The sequence below is a fragment of the Ursus arctos genome, unplaced genomic scaffold (genome assembly GCF_023065955.2).
Source record: "Ursus arctos isolate Adak ecotype North America unplaced genomic scaffold, UrsArc2.0 scaffold_10, whole genome shotgun sequence".
Taxonomy (NCBI): domain Eukaryota; kingdom Metazoa; phylum Chordata; class Mammalia; order Carnivora; family Ursidae; genus Ursus; species Ursus arctos.
The window spans coordinates 67317870-67336252 of NW_026622764.1; the positions used below are offsets into that span (position 1 = coordinate 67317870).

Below are 18383 nucleotides of genomic sequence, written 5' to 3' on the forward strand. Positions count from 1 at the left end.
TTCTCTGAGGTTTTATGGGTGAGAAATTAGGGCTGACGGAGTTCAGATGGCTTGTTCAAGGTCATTTCATCACTGACCATGTATCTTTCAGCTCCTTGTTCAATGCACTTATTCTATTTTAAAGATATACATTTTCTTATTATTTTCCAGTTGTGGTGAGATAGGACTCATGACTTCTGTTTGGTCTGTCAGCTTGGCCGAAATGAAACCCAAAACTTGGGTGGCTGAAAAGACCTAGATCAACATGTCCTGGGAAATGGAACAACACTGCCCAAACCCATTGCAGTTCACGTTGAAGCAGAAAGCCAACTTCATCATTTTTAATGAGGAAAATGACTGCCAGAGTCATGTGGACAAGGAATGTCAACATATTTTCTTCCCAGTAGTTAATCCTGTTTTGGAAACCAAATACCAAGTCATTATATTCAAATAGAGCTTTTTATGGTTATAGTTTACAAATCACTTTCAAATACATATTCTCTTTTGATCCACCCATCACCCCTAAGTGTCAAACAGAACAGATATGATTATCCCCATCTTAATTCTACAGCAGGAAGGGAGGCTGCTGGTAGGCTCCCTGGGGCAGAGGTCATATAGATCTTCCCTAATACCACCTGATGTGGAGTTCTGGGGGAGGGACAAACAAGGGCAAGGAATCTTACGTATATTATGGCATTTCTTGTAATTAATTACTGTTCTTCCCCAAAGTCTTCACTTCACTGTGTGATTAGTTGTGAAATAAACGTGAAACAAAAAGGAGTTCTTTGAAATGGAAGGGTGAACAGGAAAAGTCTATGAAGGAACAACACGAGAGGGAGGAATTGGGACATCTGAATCCCACTTTATAGGTTGGTCCTGAGGAGGGATAAAGAGGGAAAATCAGGGTATCTGGAAAGAGTGAAGCAACTGGAACAATCCTGGAGATTATGATGAGGGAAAAATAGCCTGGAGACTAGTTAGGAGGCAGAGGTGTGTGGAGGTCAGGGAGGCTTCCTGTTCTCAACCCTTGATGGGCAGTGAGACAGAAAACCACCTGCTCATATACTCTGAGCATGTGGAGATTGGCTGTGCCCCAATGAAGAACAGAGAAGCATTAGCAAGCCAGGGGTGCAAGTGGATCTCCATGTACCTAGAGAAGAGAAGCCAAGAGAGGGTTCACTCTGCCAGGTGCCAGTGATTCCCATGAATGAAATTCACTGGTGGGGCACAGAGCAAAGAGCTTCTAAGAAAACTTCAGAAACAGCAGCTCCAGCATTCGAAATAGAGGAAGTGCTGTGGGACACAAGCAGCATCCAGAGCCCAGGACCCAGGGGCAGAGCCAGGCCCAGAGCAGTGTGAGGACAGAGGGGAGTGTGCTGGTCCTGGAAAAAAGAGGAAGGTGGCCTAGTCTTGCCCAGTGTGACATCTGAAGATAAGGCAGCCAGGAGAGCAGCCAGGAGAAAACTCCTGGGAGTTTCCAGGCAGACAGGAGGAGCAGAGGTAGAGGATCCTTCTTTAAATCATAGCTCACCATAAAACAAAAACAAAAACAAAACCGGAAAAAGATCCCCCCCACCCCCAGGATACTTCTACATGGAGCAAGAACAATTTAAAGCAGTAACAATGAAGATCCTTCCAAGGGAAGTGTTACGTGCTTGTGAGGAAAGAGAGGGGGCCTTTGGCTTCATCTACCAGGTAAAAAACAAGCTCTACGTAAACAACACCAACACCTGGGAGGTTGGTGCCATGTTCTTAGTAAGACTCTCAGCTCTTGATAGCAATCAGCTGGTCTGGGTGTGAGCGGAAGGCGGACACCTCTTGTCAGAAAAAGGAAACTACATGTAGTTTTCAGGAAAGTTCTTTGTACCTGCTCAACTTGGCCCAGAGCACAACAGAAGAAAACATCTTAACCAACCAATGCCTGTAAAATTGTAGACTTCGGGTTTGAAGCCATTTGCAGGGAACAAAACTATTTGAGACACTATGGTATTGTGTCAGCTTGCCAGGGCTTCCATAACAAAATACCACAGACAGGGTGGCTTAAACAACAGACATTTATTTTCTCACAGTTCTGGAGTTTAGAAATCTGAGATCAAGCTGTGGACAGGGTTGGTTTTTTCTGAGGCTTCTCTCCTTAGCCTGTAGTTGGCTGTCTTCTCCCTGTGTCTTCACATTGTCTTCCCTCTGTGTGTGTGTGTGTCCTCATGTCCTCTCTTTAAGGACACCAATCATACTGGATTAGGGCCCACCAGAATGTCCTCATTTTAACTTAATTATGTCTTTCCAGACTCTATCTCCAAATACATTATATCCTGGGGTACTGAGGGTTGGGGCTTTAGCATATGAATTTTGTAGGACACACTGCAGCCCATAAGAGGCAGGCACTAGTGAAAATGAGATCAGGACAAACTTTTTGTGAAATAATAAGAAATAAATATATATTAGTCTCAGCTTCTGGTTCCTGATAATATTTGATTTTCGACTCTGGTTCTTGACACAGAGCTCCTCAAACACTTGTACTTTCCTGGGTCCATAGGAATGTCTTTTGTTCAATACAGTGACTTTCAGTGGGCTCCTGGATGGGAGCTGGTCACCAAAAAGACCAACTATGATTAGAAGCTTGGACTTTTTGACCTCTCCTCCTGTTCTCAGGAGAAAGAAGAGGGGCTGGAAATTGAGTTAATAATTGATCATGCTTACATGATGAAAGCTTCATAAGAGTCCCTGAAGTGCAGGGTTCAGAGAGGATTCCCTGTGGATGAACACATACACAGGCTGGGAGGGTGGCACACTCCAACTCTACCAGAACAGAAGCCCCGTGTTCAGGACCCTTCCAGACCTCACCCTATGTGTCCCTTATATCTGTTGTTCAATTGTATATGTTCACATATCCTTCGTAATAAATTGGCAATAATAAGTGAACTGTTTTCCTGAGTTCTATGATTTGCTTTAGCAAATTACTGAGTCTGAGGAGAGGGTCATGGGAAGCTCTAATCTGCAGTCAACTTGGACAGAAATTGTGGGTAACCTGGGGACCTACTACTGGTGATTGGTATCTAAAATAGGGAGCAGTCTAATGGGATTAAGCCCTTAACTTATGGGATCTGGGTTAATTCTGGTTAGAGTCAGAAATGAATTGAATTGTAGGCTATCCAGTTGGTGTGGGAAACTTGGCGGAGGTGGGAGGAGAAAAACATACATCTGGTATAAGGAGTATTGTGAGTTTGAGAGAAGGAAAACACAGTGTGTTTTTCACAGATACCCTTGTACGCCTTTCTGGAAAAACAAACAGCTTATTTAGAAGCAGGATCCCAAACTTGGTTTCAGACTTTAAAATTGGTGTATTTGTTTGTAACCACCTAAGGGTAAGATTGTAGGGTAAGACCAAGGAAACGTGCTAAGTGGCAAGCTCAGGGAAAATTTTGCCAAATGAAGGATATATTTGATTCAAACTCACTTTTAATATTGAAATATATAGTTTAGCCCATATGTTCTCATAGGTACTACCTTTTTTCTCCATTGAGGTATATTTTTTATCATAAAATTTAAAAGACAAATCTCATTAAATAAGTTATCTCTATAATTCTTATTGTTCTGCCAATTGTGTTTAGAGTCTGAAAAGTTATAGACCTCTTCAATTTCATTTAATCCTGATATAGTATATAAATGTTATCCGATTAAATATAAAGGAGCTCCATCAAAAGATTATCCCCACAAGTCAAGATGTTCTCAAACTGAGTTATAAACTTTCAAAATTAAATCTTGTGCATGATTGAGTCTCTTCTTTAATTTGTTTGTTTTTCCTTGTCTGTAATAGGGGAAAAGCCAGAAAATTTGTTTTCAGTAAATGCAATTCACTAGAATCTTCAAAAGCTGGAATTCTTGGCACTTCATTTGTTTCACCCTTTGATGAAAGATTTTTCAGTTGACTTTGGGGGAAAATGCAGCCAACATTTAGAAGACTTATTTACAAATGAAGTTTCAGAACATTGTAGGATATTAAGCTTACAAAGTGGATCTTCAAAGACATAAAACATTTCCTTAAATCTAACTTATGATGGGCAGCTGAATTGGTTTGCTAGGGCTGCTAGCTACAGACTGGATGGCTTAAAGACTAGAAATTTATTTTCTCACAATTCTAGGAGTAGAAGTCTCAGATCAAGTTGTCAACAGGGTTGGTTTCTTCTGAGGCTTCTTTCTTGGCTTGTAGATGGCCATCTTCTTCCTGTGTCTTCACATGGTCTTCCTTCTGTACATGTCTATATGTAGACATGTACAGAAGGAATTTTTCCTCTGTTTTCCTCTTCTTATAAGAATACCAGGCGCCCATTAGGGCCCATTCTAAAGATCTCATTTAATCTTAATTATCTCTTTAAAGACCCTATCTCCCAATATGGTCACATTCTGAGGCACTTGGGGGGCTAGGACTTTAATATATCAATGTTTTTGGAATGAGAGAAACAATTCGATTCATAATAGTTGCAAAGAGAGAAGGCACACGCTGCCATGCCACATTTTGTATTCAACACCAGAAGCATCATCAACCTCTTCTCTTTTCCATTACCTAGAGATGCTCTTTCTTTTTGCACAGGTGTCTGGTCCTTGGTGTTCTCTCTACTCCCTCTTGGGCCTAAGTGGAGCCTGCGGAAGAAAGGTGAGAAGCAGGAAAGCTCTTACTTGATTTGTACTCATTTAATCAGACTTTGGTTCTCTCTTTGGTGGATGTTTAAAGCTGATTATCTGGGTATGGTGGTGAATGGGCAAAGGTGACTCTTTGGTGACCTTCAGAGGTTTGCATCAGCAACTCTTGGCCAGAGTAGCTGTGCAGTCTTCTCTGACTGGCCACTTGGGGTTGCTCCACTGGCTACTGAGAACTGGATGGCCCACTGCTCCTGGCTGTCCTCTTAGGCAATATTTAAAATGGCTCCCAAATGGCTTTCTCTCCTGAGTGGCCCACATTTGTTCCAGAAGAAATACATCCTTGCTCTCTTTTCCTCTGGCTCCCATGGTTTTAACTTCAATGACCTGAGATGTCATTTGGGATGCTCAGGAGAAGCCATTGTGAGGACACCGATGGTTTGCTTGGGAGGCTGAGGCTCCAGATGTAGTGAACATCAGGGACTCTGAGCAGAGCTGGGCTCCACAGAGAGGCCAGAAGAAGGAAGCTCCCAGAACAATGTGCCACAGGTGGACACCTGTTTTCAGAGTAACTGTATCTGTGCTCATAGACTCTTCTGGTGGAAGACATGCAATCAGTTTGTGGCTTCACACCCCTGGGAACCTCATGCCGTCTCTCATGGAAATGGTTCTACACTTCTTCTAATTTCAGAGGCTCAGACTCAGTTCATGGGGCTGTGTAGCAACAGACACCTTGCCACCCTTCCTCCCTTCACCCCTCCCTTTCCTCAAGTTCCTACTCAAATTAACCTTCTCCCTGCTATCCATTCACACAACCAAAATCATGTGTGCAAAAAAACACCGAGTGATGAGGGATGTTGTCTGTCCTGCTCAACCAGAAAATGTCTGTTGGAGGGGAGATATATTAAGTTGCCCCAAATGTGGTTTCAGCATCATTACCATTACTATTTTTAGCTAAAGTGTTTTGGCTCTTTTTATATAAAATGCTGATCTAACCACTTTTTACTACTACTTTTTATATGTATCATTAATCCTCACAACAACCCCATGAAGTAAATTATATTATAAATATGTAAGAATAATTAAGGATATGGAAAATAGTCACAGTGCATGTTAAGTGGAAAAAGAAAGGTAAATATGTTTAGATAGTATGGTACCAATTTTTTTTTTTTTATATAAAATAAGACCATGGATGTGCAAGGAAGGAAAACTGGAAAGAAAATAACTGAAATTATAATCCCAATGGGTAATGAAGTTATCAACTATTTTGATTTTCTTCTATTATATGTTTTTGTATTTTCCAATTACTTTACAATGAGCTTGCAGTACCTTCATAATCATAAAACTGTTATTAAAAAAAGATATGTCTAGGAGCACTGTAGAAGATAGGTAGGACAGGGGAATGATAGTTACAAAAAAACTAACATTAGTGAAGCTCTTATGTGCCAGGTATAATTTTAAGTATTTATATTAATTAAAGTAATCTCCACAACAACCCTAGTAGGTAGTTACTATCACTATTACCTTTTGTTTTTGTTTTAATTTTTTATTTAAATTCAAATTAGTTAATATATTGTGTATTATTAGTTTCAGGAGTAGAATTTAGTGAGTCATCGGTCATGTATAACACCCAGTGCTCATTACATCAAGTGTCCTCCTTAATGCCCATCACTCAATTAGCCCATCCCCTGATCCACCTCCCCTCCAGCAGCCCTTAGATTTTTCCCTATAGTTAAGAGTCTCTCCTGGTTTGCCTCCCTCTCTGTTTTTATCTTATTTTATTTTTTGTTCCCTTCCCCTTGTTCATCTGTTTTGTTTCTTAAATTGAACATATGAGTGAAATCATATGGTATTTGTCTTTCTCTAACTGACTTATTTTGCTTAGAATAATACCCTGTAGTTCCACCCATGTCATCGCAAATGGTAAGATTTCATTCTTTTTGATGGCTGAATAATATTCCATTGTAGATATATATATATATATATATATATATATATATATACCACTTCTTCTTTATCCATTCATCTGCTGATGGACATCTGGGCTCTTTCCATAGTTTGGCTATTGTGGACATTGCTGCTATAAACATTAGGATGCATGCGTCCCTTCAAATCACTATTTTTTATCCTTTGAATAAATTCCTAGTAGAGCAATTGCTGGGTCATAGGGTAGCTTTATTTTTAACTTTTTGAGGAAACTTCATACTGCTTTCCAGAGTGGTTGCACCCATTTGCATTCCTACTAACAGTATAAGAGGGTTCCCCTTTCTCCATATCTTCACCAACATCTGTTGTTAGCCATTCTGCCTGTTGTGAGGTGGTATCTCATCCTGGTTTTGATTTGTATTTCCCTGATGTCGACTGATGTGAAGCATTTTTTCATGTTTGTTAGTCATTTGTATGTCTTCTCACTCTTACCTTTTTATAGATGAGGAAACTGAGGCACACAGAGGTCAAGTTGCTTGAGGTAGGCAGGTGGTAGGCACCTAATGCTGCAATCCAGAAGGAGCTTATTATTATTAGTGGCTCTTCAAAGGATGGATTTATATACCCCACCAGCTGAGTGTTAAAGCCCATCCTCAAAGGAAGCTGTTGAAGGGATCTTTGCTGGCATTTCCAGCCATACTTCTCAGATGACCTGGTTCTGGAAATGGTAACATCAGGTCAAAAGAAAAATCCACTTTGGGGAGCAAATTGCCGAGAAGACTACATGTTATTTCAGAGGGTAAAACTTGGAACCAGTCGAGGTGGGCTGAATACTGGGAGGCAAATCTGGGTATGTCAAGCTTCCTCCTCCCTCAGACTTTCCACGGGTTCTTCCTCTCCATGGAATGCTCTTCCCCTGGATACCGGTAGGGCTATAGCTCACCTCATTCAGGTCCATGCTCAGAGAGACCCTTCTGACTAGGTTGGCCAAAATATCAAACTCCACCCTGCTACCTCCACTCACTCTGCTTTACCTCTTCTTAGTCCTGCCTCCAACTGTAATCATATCATGTATTTATCTGTTTGTTGTCTATCTCCCCTTTCTAGAATCTAAGCTTCACAAGGCAAGGCTATGACTTGCTGGGCTACAGTAGACTCTCAATAAATTATTTGTGGAGGGACTGAGTGAGTGATTTCATGAGCAAATGAAGAAGTCTGTAGAAGATTAAGAGAGAAAGTTGGCATTCTGGTATTTGAGAATAACTTCTCTAGCTGGAGAGTTCGGGCACTTGTTAGTGGCTTGGGTGCCTAGTCCAGAGTGGCCAACACATTTAGTGATGAAAGTTGGGAACACATGCACTTAATAAACCATATGGCTTCTCCATGTTGAGAACTTAACTAGAAGGATGATCAGGGTCTGCTAAGGTAGATTGCAGGGATAGATTTGAAGAAAGGATTCTGGAAAGTAGAAGTAAGTCCAGAAGACAGAGCCAAGATGATTTTGTTGCCCCAGAGATATTTTATGACTTCATGGCATTTCCTTTCTGGGTAAGGAAAGCTCCAACCACTTGCAGGGACTGGCCCATAATTTTTTTCTGTCTCAAAAGGAATCCATTATGATTATGTATATAGAAAATATTACAATTTTTAATCCAAAATATGGACAAAACATCTGGATTACTTGGCAACACAGAAGTCCAGGCTAATGATGAAACCCAGGCCCTGTAACTTGGGTCACCTGAGGTATATGATTGGCCACGTTATCACTCCTTGGGGACAGAATTGAATCTGTTCACAAATGGGGGAGTCTAAAAACAGAGAGGCAGTTGCAGATTTTCCTGAATTGGATCAGTCATTATCTCATGTTTAACATACTATGCAGAGCTTTGGCTTCTCCCCTCATGAATTTATTGATTAAGTAAAAGCCAGATGCAATAATTTGAAGCCCCGGGTGTTTGGGGATCTTTAACTAATTGGAAGTTGGGAAGACAGAAGACAGCTGTTCAACTCCTCCAGACCTTTGTAGTCAGGGAGCAAGGGCTTGTAACTATGTATGTTGTGGTGGAGAAGAAAAGTTCTCCCAAAGTTGGTTTTATTTAATTTTATTTTTGTAAACATGACTATTAAAGTATAACATGTAAAAAGTAATGCAAATCATAATTGAACAGCTGAATATATTTTTACATAGTGGATATGCTCATGTGATCTGTGCACACATTATGAAACAGAATACTGCACCAGAGCCCTCCCTGCCCTGTGTCTCCCTCCTATCCTAGCTCTCTAAAGCCATTATGTTAGTTTTGCCTGTTCTTTTATCCATACATACGGAATCATGCTATATTCCCCTGGGAACAGCCTTCCTCACTCAGCACGGCATCTGTAAAATTTATCCGTGCTGAGGCCTGCAATTAAACTTTATTCATTCTTCATTGTTTTTTACCGTAAGACACTATCAAGAGCCATCCATCACCCATTATAGATAAACATCTCTGTGGCCACTGCAAATAGTGGTTCTGTGAACACCTGTGTCTTTTGACAAGCATATGTGTGTATTTAGTTGGGTGTATATTAGGAATGTAATCACCAAGCCATGGGGTACATATGGGTTTCCATCCAGTAGATGCTGACAAAGAGTTTTCCATATTGACTGTTCCAATCCATTGACTGTCCCAACAGCACGACTGCTGTAGCTGCTCCACATTCTTGCCAATACCTGCTACCATCTGTCTGATTTTGGCTATTCTGGTTGCTGGGGAGTCTTGTTGCCTGGTGATCTCTTCAATCAGCACCTCCTTGATAACTTCTTCACTTATTTATTAGCCATTTGGATATCCTATCATGCAATCACCCACCCAGCTCTCCTGATGACCTCTCCTCCAGGTGTATATTCTCCTATGGTAAGCTGAATAATGGCCCCTAGAGATGTCCATGCCCTAATCCTCAGAAGCTGTGAGTATGCCACCTTACATGGGAAAAGAGATTTTGCAGATGGGATTAAGTTAAGGTTCTTGAGATGGGAAGTTTATCCTGGGTTATCCAGTTGGGCCCAATGTAATCACATGGTGCCATAAGAGTGAGGCAGGAAGATCAAAGTTAGAACAGGAAGATACAACAATAGAAGCAGAGGTGAGGGAAGTAAGGTTAAGTGAGGTGCTACACTTCTGGCTTTTCAGATGGAGGAAAGGGCCCATGAGCCAAGAAATGCAGGTAGCTTCTAGAAGCTGGAAAAAACAAAGAAATGGATTCTCCTCTAGATTCTTGAGAGGAACGCAGGACAACACCTTGATGTTAGCCCAGAGAAACTGACTTCGGGTTTCTGACCTCCAGAACTATAACATAATATATACATTTATTTTAAGTCACTAAGTATGGCAATTTGTTACAGTGGCAATAAGAAACTGGTAGACTTCCTGCTGGAACTTTCGGTATACTCAGAATAGTCTCCTTTCTAGACTGAGCACTACAGACATCCTCTAGCAGTCTGTGGCCAAACCTCCCTGCTCCCACAATGATGTTCTTAGATGAACAGGAGTTCTTAACTTCAGTGTAGTTTAATTTATTGTGTTTTCTTCTTTTATGGTTAGCAATTTCTGCCTACTATTTACAAAATCTATGCCTCTTCCAAGGTCATGAAGCCATACTTCTTTTACATTCCAATATTCAATCAATTTGGAATTGATTTTTGAGTGTGGTAGGAGGCAGAGGTTAAGACTCATTTATTTTCTCATGTAATGTTCATTCGACTTGATGTTGTTTTTTGAAACAGCCACCCTGGCCCCTATGCCTTGTAGTGTCAACCTTTGTGGTATATGTGTGGGGCCTGGTTCACTGAGCACTTCGTCAGGGACTTCACTTTCACCAAGGGGAACTCTGGTGTCTTGGGAAACACCCAAAAGGGGCTTTCCTTGGCTGGAATAGTGGTTAAGGGGAACATGCTCTTCTCACATCCCCAGGACATCAAGCTAACCTCTAAGACATTGGCCTTTCCAGCAGTCTCTGTCAGACCTGGTAGTTCACATTGCCTTAAGAATTGCAGCAGGCCCTGAATTGACTACATTAATTATCAGTTTGATGGGCACGGTAGCCACTCAGAACAGGCCTATAAGGCCTGCAGTAGTCCCAGAAGGCCCTAAAGAATGTGGAAGAAGATCCTTTTTCCAGGATCTGTATTAATGTGGATATTTGGTTTGGAAGGATCTATTCATGTAGTCAGTTCATGAATAAGAAAGCCCTAGAAACGGGGCTTCAGTTTGTTGGACAAGGGGGCTCCTTCTCCCTACTCTGGATTACGTCTTCTTCTCTTTGGTGCTTGAGATTCCTTGATCCTTCTAAGATCAGTTACAGATCCTGAGTTTGGGCACAGGCCCGAGCTTGGGAGGATATAGAGGAAAGAACCAGCAGGTGTCAGATTGAGAATTCCCCTTGCTAAACTGTTGAATGATGATGGGAGAGGGCACTTTGCAGCCTTGGTCACTGACCTTGCACCCACTGCAGAGAGTGAGCTATAGATTCAGCCCTTCAGCACATTGCTTGTTTGTGAAGAGACACAATGGTGGGCAAAGGCAAGCTGGGCTTGGACAGGGAGCTGGCTGGATCCTGGTTGGGAGGTCTCTTTGCCAAGACAGCACTTCCCTCTGTGAAGGCAGGAGAGCAGGGTGGTGAGTGGATAAATACAAACTTCAGTGGGATGTATGAGGAAATACTGCCAGGAGAAGAGTTGTTTACTCAAATGTGTGAGCTACAACTTCCATTTGACCATAGGTTTGAGGCAAATGGGTGGTATAGACCTGGCTTAGACTTAAAACTGTCTTCATGAGGCTTGTTGAGAATTGGATAAAATCTGAGACCTCTGGATCTCAAAGAATGTAGTCAGGAAGTCAGAGAAGGGGAAGAAGCTTCATGAACTTAAACGTGTAGTCCTGGCCCGAGGGGAGGTCCCAGCCGTACCAGCATTCTTCTTATCCTGAAGCAGGCAGGAGGCAGCCATTCCTACACCATGATGAAATTGTTTTGTCTTCAATTATCAAAAAGTCAATTGAGTGCTTGCACTGGGGATCCTCATTTTTTTCTCCAAATAGCCTATACAATACAGAATGGTAGCAGATTCTCTCTCTTTCCTCCTGCTCCTCTTTGAGCTCAGAGCAAGCAAACAGCCAGTTCTCAATGTTTCTCTCTTGTGGGGTGTTCTGCAACCCCTCAGATCTCCAGAGTGAAACCAGTGGGAGACATTCCATGCCTCAGGCCATTCAGGAAGGGAAAGAAGCAAAGGGAAGGACAGAGCACATGGACAAAAGTGTTATCTTTAACTTAAACTGTCTCTGGTGTCTGCCAGAGGTTTCTACTTCTGCTTTGTGATGTCTGCAAATGAATTGAGAGGCAGGGTAGGAGGGTAAAGGTGTATTTACATGTTTCCAGAAACCCATCCTGATAGGTACCCAATCAATGGCCTGTCTCTGGGCTTGCCCAGCACTAGTCTTTTCACAGGGTCGCTCTTACCCTCGTTTGAAGGCTTCCGTCAGCTAGGCCGCACTGCTCTGCCCACACATTGATTCAGGTACAGTTGAGGGTCCAACTAACATCTGATGGGAATGCACTGAAGACTGGGAGAATAGAGTAACTTCAAATAGAAAGCAAGACAAATGTCTTAGCCTGCTCGGGCTTCTACAACAGAACACCACAGATGGGATGGCTTAAACAACAGCATTTATTTCTCATGGTTCAGGAGCGTGGGAAGTCCAAGATCAAAGTGTCTGATGAGATCCCACTACCTGGTTTTCAGATGGCCATCTTCTCCTTGTATCCTCACATGGAAGAGGCACACAAACATTTAGTCTATAGTCATGAGTCTTTTCTCAGAGTCTGTGTGCCCCAGACCCTCAAATTGGGTCCTCATGGTTCCATCTTTCCTCTGACCCTAGCATGATGCTAAATCTTGCCCTTCACATGGACAAAGGGCATATCCTTGACAAATGTCCCTCCCGCATACAGTCTAGTCACCAATATGAAGAAAATGGCAAAACTTTCCTGATAGATCAAAGAATTGAATAAATGGAGAGTTCTGTGGTGTCCTCAGGGAGAAATACTGAATTTTTTTAAGGGTAATGATCCTATTATCTTAGAGGGTTAACATGATTACAATAAAAAGTAAATTTTTAGAACTTTATAAATGGATTGTGAATTATTGAAAAAATAAACAGGCAAAAGTTACTTGAAAGAGAATAGTTATGAAGTGAACTACCAAGTTTCAAAATCCATTTTAAAGAAAGCTAGTAATGATGATGATGAGCTAACATTTGCTGAGCACTTATGATGTGTTGGGCGTTATACTAACCACTTTCTGCACATTATTTTATCTAATCTTCACAATAATGCTGTGAAATAGGCACCATTATTATCCGTATTTTACAGGAGAAGTGACAGAATTCAAGTGGTTAAATACTAACTCACTGATGACCAAACAGCTAATCAGCTGTGAAGCCAGGGTCGGCCTGATTGCTTGGTGCATCTCTTTGCCCCTGGACGGCAGGCAGGAAACCCACGTGCTGCTGTTGAAAGAAGAGGCAGATTGCACAGTGGAACAGACTAGAAAGCCTAGAGTGATCTTCTTAGTTAAAAGTGATGACATAAGACACAAGGAAAACATCTATGAAAGTAATCCTTTAAAAATTGAAGTTGATGTTGTTACAAACACATATATATACACTCAGTGCACATACAAATCAAGGCTCAAAAAACCAGGCTTGAAAAAAAAATGCAGCAAATGTAATGGGGGTTGGGTGGGGTTAATATGAGAATTGCAGTCTGCTGCCAGGAAAGGAAAACAAGTGCAAACAGAATGGAGTCAAGGGGGTGAAAACCTTGCAGTCCAGTCTAGCTTGGAATCAGCTACCATCTTGCTTATTTGAGCTGAAAGGAGCAGGAGGCTGGGAGCCGGCAAGGGGCAATACCAAGTCCTAAGTCCTCAGCATGTGCTCCACCTTCCCCTTGGACTTCATTTATAAAACACAAACTCGAAGATAAAACTATTGAAAATGTTGAGACTGGGATCACAGAGCATTAAATCCCCAGCACGTGGTCCTTCTGAGGATGGGGCCATGTGTCAGCCTGCATCAGTCACAGGCCTGGGAAGAGCCGAGTAGTTAAGACAGTGATTTTCCAACCTTCAAAAGAGCTACAGAAATATTTTACAAAACACATTCACAGATCCCTGGTCTAGTGGACTCACAGGCTGCTGGACTGTGTGGGGGCCTGTGCACTTCATTGGCGTGGCAGTTTCACAACTCCAGAGAGAGAGAAGCTAAATCCTAGAGGGTCGTGCTATGGCTCCTCTGTGCAGGAGGCCCATTTTGCCTCTACTTGTCAATTCACCTCACATTCCTGATTGTGTCTGTGTCTGCATTTTGGCGTCTTCCCTGGCCTCCCCCTCTTCTTTACACCTTACCGCAAAACAAGTGAAAGACAACCATTGACACATGTTCACATTCTTCATCCACAGAATATTGTTATTTATCTAGGGATTTTCTTTTATTCAATTTCAGACAAGGGGGAGACGTGTGTTTGTACAGCACTGGGATTTGAGGAGGGTTTTTGTTTTGTTTTGTTTGTTTTGGGGATTGTGTGTTAAAATTTTCAGCTGTCTGCCAAATAGTGGAGAGGAGAACATTTATGTTTCCTAAAATTCTATTTGACCACAGTACAGTTCCCATGGGCCATGAGGTGTGAGGGTGGAATGAGCAAGAAGATGGGTGTCAAAAGTATAACCCGCCGGCTGAAGTGTTCTGGAAGAACAGGTCTGCAGCCAGCACAGCTGTGCAATGGCCATTCCCAGCCTGCGGGGCCTTCAAGTCCAGGAGAGTGGGGTCTGACTTGAACTAATGACCTGTGGAAGGTGTGTGTAGTGTCAGGAGGGGGGAGAGGAGGGTCTATCAAGGCTGCCATGGGGCAGAATGTCTCTGCTGGGCACGGTGTCATGTTGCCACCGTGGGTCCACGTGTGTAGTGCAGCCCCGTGTGAACAGGGCACAGCCCTCATTCTCTCTAATTAGTGTTCTGCCCCCATCAGGAGCCCACTGCTGACTCTATCAGTGAAGAACAGGGCGGAAGTGGTACCAGGGCACGAGGGAGGGAACTGGTGCAGTTAGGCAGGTCTTCACTGTCTCCTTCTGTCACCTCTGCACCTCCCAGGCTAATTGATGGCCTGGCCTTCCTTGGCCTTTGAGGTTTTCTGGGACTCCTTCGGGGACCCTCGTCCACTCATTTCCTAGGTGGCATCCCTCCTCCGCTTATGTCCAAATGTAAGCCATCTGCTCTGGCTAGCACTCACTATACAGTCTGAAAATTATTCAGGATTATTTCCGTGTTTATAATAATGTCCCTAATTTTTCAGAACTGATACAGGATTTTCTCTTAAAAAAAAATCACCACTTTGGCAATTTTAGTGGGATTTGGCAGAAAAGCAAGGCAAATCTGTTGGATCAAACAGTTACCTTAAAATATATCATTTCCAATTATTAACTTGTTTAAATAACAATGATGCCATTTTCATATTTGGATAATCTTAAAATCTGGTTCCACAGTGTGATTACTGGCCTACGCATATTGACATATTTATGACTCTTGCTGTATAATTGCTAAGTTGCTTTTCTAAAAGGGTCAATCAAATTTACAGGGCTATCGATATATGAAGATACAAAATGGCAAGACTAGCTCTCATCATTACCATTTTCCCTCCCTAATCTGGTAGCTAAAATAGTACCTGCTGCTTATTTTAATTTGTGTGTCTTTTATTCTTTTGAGAAAGAACGTGTCACATTAGCTGCAGGAATGTTAGCAAGTTCTGCTTGTTGGTTTCACCTTGTCCTCATTATATTTAATTAAAATAGCTTCAATTCCCTTGGGTGGCAGAAACCCACTGTCTGCTATGACACGTCTGGAGATTTGAGGGTCTTATTTTTCTTCCAGTCACTTCTTGTTCCAATTTTCTGAACAGACAGAATTCTCAGCCTCTCCCCTTTCTTACCTCCTGTGATCACGCTGTCCCCTCTTCATTTCCCTCATTTATGTCAGGGACAGCAAAAGAGGAGTGGAACTTAAAAATAAACAAAACCTCTTAGCATGGCCAAACCCTGAAAATTAAATAGTAGACATCTCTATTTGTAAAAGTGATGCTGGGGAAAAAAAGGCAAAAGAAAAATTAAATTTCTTTATTATCTACAGCTCACTGACAAGTTCTTGAAACAGGCAGAATGGCGTTCCTTTAGAAACTCAACTGCTTCGATGTTAATACTTTGCTGAGGGCAAAATGCAATCTTAGCCTGACCCCCAGGATCCTGTGAGTCTACTTTAATATAAAAAATTCCTTTGGAAACTTCTTTTATCTCTACCCCCCAAGATACATGTTGACAATCATCACCCAAGCATATGACCCACTGATATACATCTGAGGAGTCTCATGAGTAAGGTTTTATTAGACAGTAATAAATGAGCTTTTCCTAACAATAGGTAGCCCCCTCAAGGTCCTAGAAAAGCAAGGTCCTTGCTTCCAAAATTCCTTAGAGACTTACGCTATCCCTAGTCCCCTCCCAACTTGAAAGTATATAATCAGCCATTCCCCTGACCCCAGGTCAGCTCTTTCTGCCCAGGGGTCCTGTCCCTGTGCTTTAATACAACCACCTTTTTGCACCAAAGACGTCTCAAGAATTCTTTCTTGGCTGTTGGCTTCGAACCCTAACATCTTTCCTACATCAAAAGGACACAGCTGTTTCTGCTCCTGGGAGCTCACTGGTCCCTTTCCTTCTAGACGCCAGCTTCCATAGCATCTTGTGGCCCACCTCTTCCAGACCACACCTTGTCAAACTCCTTTCTCTTCTTGCCACACTGGGCTCTTGGCCCGGCGCTTTTCGGAGACCCCCAGCCCCTACTCGCTTCCCCTCTGACCTTGGCCTGCAGCTTTCTTTCACAACCAACAGAGGCCCATCCAGGTTTTGCTAAACAAAATGCAGTTTTCTCCTTGAGTAATTACACCAATAACTTTTAGCCACTATTTTTTCCTCCCCATTTCTCTGGCCATATTTTCTCCTTTTTGCATTTTCTGATCAGGCTCTTTGCTCATCTATCTGTTGTCTTAATGTTTCTCTAATTGGTAAATGCCCTCTTTTTTGTTCATTTAAAGATATCTGAATTAAGGGGGAAAATCATAATTAACAGATGCTCTCTCCACAATAAACAAAAATACTATTCCTTAGTTTCTGGGGAAAATTACTTTCACCCAGAAGGATCGATAAATCTTTCAAAAGATTATTACATATATGATTTCAAGCTACAAAGCAGAAACTCAAGTCTCATTTTAAATATATCAGAAGAAATTTTGCATAATTGTGTTTATTTATCTCTGGCTTATCTTGGTGATTAGTATCTCATCCTCACCCATATAAAATACCATAGATAGTCAACTCCTGAATCCTAGACAAAACAAACATCTGCTTTAAATATTAGACATGTGTTCTTTAGTTTTGAATCTTATTCTGAATAATGTAAGAATTATCTATTTCTAGAAATATATTCTACAAAACTCAAATCCTTACTGGTGTCTTTGAGGAAGTTACTTTATCTTGCTGGTTATTAAATCTCAGATGAAAACAGGTAGATTTTCAGAAAATGCAATTCAAGGTTGTGTACTTTATATTTTCTTAAAAAATCTGAGCAGCTGCATAGCTAATACAAATTAGTAATAAATACTCAGAACTTTTGCCAGCATTTCTCATGTCCTCCTCAATATACATGCAGTAGTGACCATTTGAGGAAAGGGGAAATCCTCTTTATAGAAAAAGAAATGATTTTGGGCGAGGATGCAGAGAAAGAGGAACACTCTTACACTGTTGGTGGGAATGTAAACTGGTGTAGCCACTCTGGAAAACACTGTGGAAGTTCCTCAAAAAGTTAAAAATAGAGCTACCCTATGACCCAGCAACTGTACTACTAGGTATTTACCCAAAGGATACAAAAATACATATTCGAAGGGGTACGTGCACCCTGGTGTTTATAGCAGCATTATCAACAATAGCCAAACTATGGAAAGAGCCCAAATGTTCATTGACAGATGAATGGATAAAGAAGGAGTGGTATATATACACAGTGGAATATTACACATCCATAAAAAAGAATGAATGAAATTGTGTCATTTGCAACAACATGGGTGGAGCTAGAGTGTATTATGCTAAGCAAAATAAGTCAGTTAGAGAAAAGCAAATACCATATGATTTCACTCATACATGGAATTTAAGAAAGAAAACAGATGAATATGGGGGGAAAAAAGAGAGACAAACCATAAAACAGACTCTTAACTATAGAGAACAAACCGAGGATTAATAGAGGGAGGTGGTGGGGGATGTGTTAAGTAGGTGATGGGCATTAAGGAGGGCACTTGTGATGAGCACTGAGTGTTGTATGTAAGTGATGAATCACTGAATTCTACTCCAGAAACCAATATTGTGCTGCGTGTTAACTAACTGGAATTTAAATAAAAACTTGAAGCAAAAAAAAAAAATGATTCAAGAATGATATACAAAGAGAGATTATAAAGAATCAATGGGGAGTCAAAATAAATAAAATAAAATAAATATAAATGTAAATATTTAAATGTATTCTATAAATATAAAATAAATCAGAATAAAAGGGTTTGACATGAGAACTAGAAGGCGAAAGTGAAGAAATTCTATGCCATTAATCTCTATGACTGGCATTGGATTTCTGTCAAAGGGTTAAATGTACATCTATGGAGGGATAAGCAGTCTGCAGAAAAATAAGGTTTCATGTGCACCAGGTCAAGGGAGGAACGTTAAC

The 18383-nt window shown here is 41.4% G+C and overlaps 1 protein-coding gene across 2 annotated transcripts in view; it reads left to right on the forward strand.

Moving 5' to 3' along the window:
• LOC113251236 (uncharacterized) overlaps window positions 1-18383 on the forward strand; it is a 573820-nt gene that overhangs the window by 100568 nt on the left and 454869 nt on the right. Inside the window, exon 2 of one of the 2 annotated variants that reach the window (XM_057309344.1) lies at window positions 4571-4633. The exons of the other annotated variant lie outside the window; for it this stretch is intronic. The gene's annotated coding sequence lies outside the window, so the exon portion shown is untranslated. The remainder of the gene's footprint in view (window positions 1-4570; window positions 4634-18383) is intronic. 2 annotated transcript variants of the gene reach the window in all.